Consider the following 4,323-nt stretch of genomic DNA (forward strand, 5'->3'; position numbering starts at 1 on the left):
GTATTTTCCATCCAAAGTTTACTGGAATTACCTTGGATCAGTGAATTGCTGAGAAAAGCCATATCTATCACAGTAGAACATCACACAATATTGTTGTTATTGGGTACAGTGTTTTCCCATTCTATTTGCTTCATTCAGCATCATTTCATGTAAATCTTTCTCAGCTTTTCTAAAATCAGCCTGCTCATCATTTTTGGTCGGATAACAATATTCCATTATTTTCACAAATTATATTTTTTTCAGCCATCCCCAATGATGGGTATCTACTCAATTTCCAATTTCTTGCTACTACAAAAAGAATTACTACAAACATTTTTTGCACATTTTTTTTGCACTAAATTGCAAAAACCAGTAGTGAGACTGCTGGATCCAATGTTGTTCACAGTATTATAGCCTTTTGGGCATAGTTCCAAATTACTCTATTGAATGGGGTTAGTTCACAAAAGGAATGTGAATTTAAAAAAAAAATAATTTACAAAAATAAGTTACAAAACTTTTGGAGACTTAGAGATACCTAAAAAAATTGAAATTCATTTATTTGAATGGAAAAATCTTCAAAGTTAGTAGTTAATTATTATTTTTATTACATGTTAGCATTTCTATGGGACATTAATATTTGCAACATGGTTTACAAATTATTTTTTGTACAAATACAAAGTATTACAAATTACAAATTATTGTGTAATTGTATTTCCATAGCAATTTTGGGAGATAGGTAATTTTATTATTCTCAAATTTTACATATTTTGAAATTAAGGCAGATAGAGGGAAATGATTTGTCCAACAACATATAACTAAATCCTGAGACCCCAGGGATAGCGTCATATCTGGTACTGCTTAGTTATCTTGCTTGTATTGATATTCAATTTAATAAAAAATTTTTTAAAATAATTTCTCAATTGTTGATGGGAAAGATTTTTTTGCTTTGGGATCTTGGGCCCATTTTCCCTTTAATTCCTTCTACTTTTTATCATTCTAAGTCAGCACAATAATGACACACACTCATAGTAGTCTTCAAAGGTGCTTGTTAGTTGCCTGTTTCAGTCATGTTCAACTCTTTGTGATTCCATTTGGGGCTTTTTTGGCAAAGATGCTTGCTAATTTTTTTTTTCCAGCTCATTTTACAGATGAGAAACTGAGGCAATTAGAAATAAGTATTTTCCCATGATTACACAGCTAGTCAATATCTGAGGCTAGATTTGAACTCATGAAACTGAATCTTCGACTCTAGGTCCCTCACTCTAACCACTGTGCCATCTAACTGCCCAGAGTATTCAGGAATCAGTTACATCTGGTTTTATGTATTTCTCTGATATCATTCTCATTCAAATGCCCTTTGCTTCCTCCAAACTATAATATTCACAATCTTTGCATTGATGACCAATGCTTTTTTTTTTAATTTTAGAGCCAGAGAATCAGAAACTCTTAATAGGAAGTTACTAGTAAGTTGACCTAGCACACCCCGTCTCTGAAGTAGCTCCCTATCCTCCAAAACAACAACAGCCACAAAACTTCCCCAACAAGTGGTAATCCAGCATTTCCTTAAATCCCAACAGTGTGGTGATTTCTTGAGGAAATCGTTTTCACATAGACATCTCTAATTGTTGAAGAAATTACTCAAATCCAGTCTTAATTGGCTTCTGCTACTTTCACTTAGTTTCCATGTAAAGCTAAATAAAGTCTAAAGCCATTGATATAATAGATGCTCAGATATTCTTGTTGGGCATATTGTGCCAAGCATTCTTTTTCCTGTATGGGTTAAAACAGATGATGCCTGAGATCCCTTTCAGATCAGATTCTGGGATGAATGGTGTGAAATTATCTGAGGAGAGTGACATTTAGTTTCTTATCCAGCATAAACCTCACTCAATTCTTCTGTTATGTGGCCCAGTTTTAAGTCCTCTCACTTTCCTTGTCATCCTCCCGTAGATAATCTCTAATTTAGGAATATAATTCCCATTGGATAAAGGATGCTATGAGTATTCCCTCCCTTACTTTGAACACTAAGCTTTTATTAATGAAGTCCAGCATCTCATGAGCTGTTTTGTGCATTACACTGTATTAAATGATGATGATCTTGTAATTTCATACTTTCCCTTCTGCCCCTCACTGCTTCATAAACTATGGTCTAGACATTTTTATTCAAGCATTTATTTATGCTATTTATTTCTTGAATCCAAGCATCTAAATGCTGGTCTTTCCATTTCCAGGATGAATAAAATCTAAAGGTAGAAGAAATAAAACAAAGGAAAGCAATCAGCTGGCAGAAAAAAAATAGGAAGGAACACAGAAATTATGAAGGAGAATAAGTTGAAAGAAAACTAGGAAGATAGATTTCTTTTTAATTCAAACAAACTTTAATCTGTTGAAATAAGCTAGAGGAGTTTGATTAAATAACAGTGGTATAGAGGACAGATCAGTGGCCCCAATCATTAGAAATGGGGTCGAATCCCAGTTCTGCTTCATACTGTTCATGGAACCACAGCTATTTCACTCGGTCTCTCAGTATGCTCAAGTTCCCCATCTGGAAAATGGAGGTGCCAATATTTGTGCTAACTATGCCTCATGGGGCTGCTGCCAGGATCAAAGATTTTTTAAAAAAATGCTTCTCAAAGCATTTTGTGAATGGAACTATTCTGTACTGAGACTTTAGAAAGCATATGCAATCCTGGAATTGAAGCCTATAAGAGCCGCCGTATAGAAGCTTTAGTCAAGTCCAAGCTAATTATTTTGATGTTTTGAATATGTGTGAGGGGTTATTGGAAGACACCTACAATTCAACGGCTCACCAAATTCAGTTATCTAGGAATTAATGATGGTGATGATAATGCAGAGCATGATGGAAGTCAGCATGAAACAGTGGGTGATGGTTGGAGTGGTGATCTAAAATGCCGCTCAATCAGTAGGCATTTAATTAAGTTCCTACTATGTGTCAGGCACTGTGCTAGTTCTGGAAATACAAAGAAAGTCCAAGGTTGAGATCACTAGATATAGAGGACCAAAGACAGTGGGGGAACTCTGGATGAGATATATGACCCTTTATCCCAGAGGGAACCTGCTAACAATGTGTGGTTTGGCTCCCCATCTCCCCTAAGGGTTCTCAGATTTCCTGAGCAGTCAGAGAATAGTGATAACCCATGTTATAACTGAAGTAGAGTGATATCAGGTGGCAATCCACCCTATGCTTGAGGATCTCTAAGGGAAAAGATGACATGCACACAAGTATCAACAAACAAAAAAATATACAGAGCAAATTGCAAATAAACAGCATTAGCTCATGAATGCAATGGACATTCAGGGGTATCAGGAAAGACTTCCTGTAGAAGGGGAGACTTTAGCTGGGAAAGAAACCAGGGAATCCAGGAGATGGAGGTATAGGAGAAAATATTCTAAGTAAGTGGGGGGCAGCCAACAAAAGTTAATGGAGAGAAAAGATGGATTGTCTTGTTCATGGAACAGAAAGGAGACTAGTGTCACTAGATCAAAAAGCATGAGAGGGTATAAGAATATTAGAAAGCTGTGGAGGTGTAGGTCATGAATGCCAAACAGAGGGTTTTTCCTGGTTTTGGACATGATAATGCCCTGGGATTCCATCAGAATGGAGTCTAAGGCTAGAAACTTCCTCCAGGAAGATAGTTGGCAATGTCTACGTTAAGCTGGGTACATTAAGGAATTCAATATCTTTCCAGATCACACAAGGTTCATGAAAGAAGTTATTCTCTCTGAGCTAAATTTGTTCCTTCAGGCAAAGGTAAATATTCTAGCATTTCGAGATTTGAGAGATAGATGATCAAATCTGAGTTAAAGTGAAAAGAAAACTAAGCTGAGAACCAGCTGCCCTTGATTTTCATTCTAACTCTGATCCTAGCTCACTTTGTGCTCTCTGCATAATCAACAATTCTTCCTGGGTCTCAATTTTTCCAGTTAGAAAATTGGGGATGGGAAAGTTCCCTCAGTTCCTTTTAGCTGCACATTGTGGAGATATGATCATTCCTATGCTTTGGATTCTATTACCAGTTCTATATGTCCCCTAGGATAAATGATTTAAACTCATCTAGAAGACAAGGGTGAGAATATCCAGGGAGAGATGCAATGATGAAATATGGGGAAGTTATTGAAATTTTCAAAATGTTCTATGAATGCTCAAGCATAGAGCTCATTTAAAATAAAAAGGTTTGGGTGCTTAATTTGTCCTAAATATTTAGTTTCTTCCACTTTTGGCTGCTAGACAAATGTCAAGAGGCAAAATCTCCCTGCATTCCCCCTGGTCTTTTAGGATATATGGCCTGGTTGAAAGGAAGCAATCTTGCAAGTGAAGCCATT

Source organism: Sarcophilus harrisii, chromosome 3 (assembly GCF_902635505.1).
Source record: "Sarcophilus harrisii chromosome 3, mSarHar1.11, whole genome shotgun sequence".
Lineage (NCBI taxonomy): Eukaryota > Metazoa > Chordata > Mammalia > Dasyuromorphia > Dasyuridae > Sarcophilus > Sarcophilus harrisii.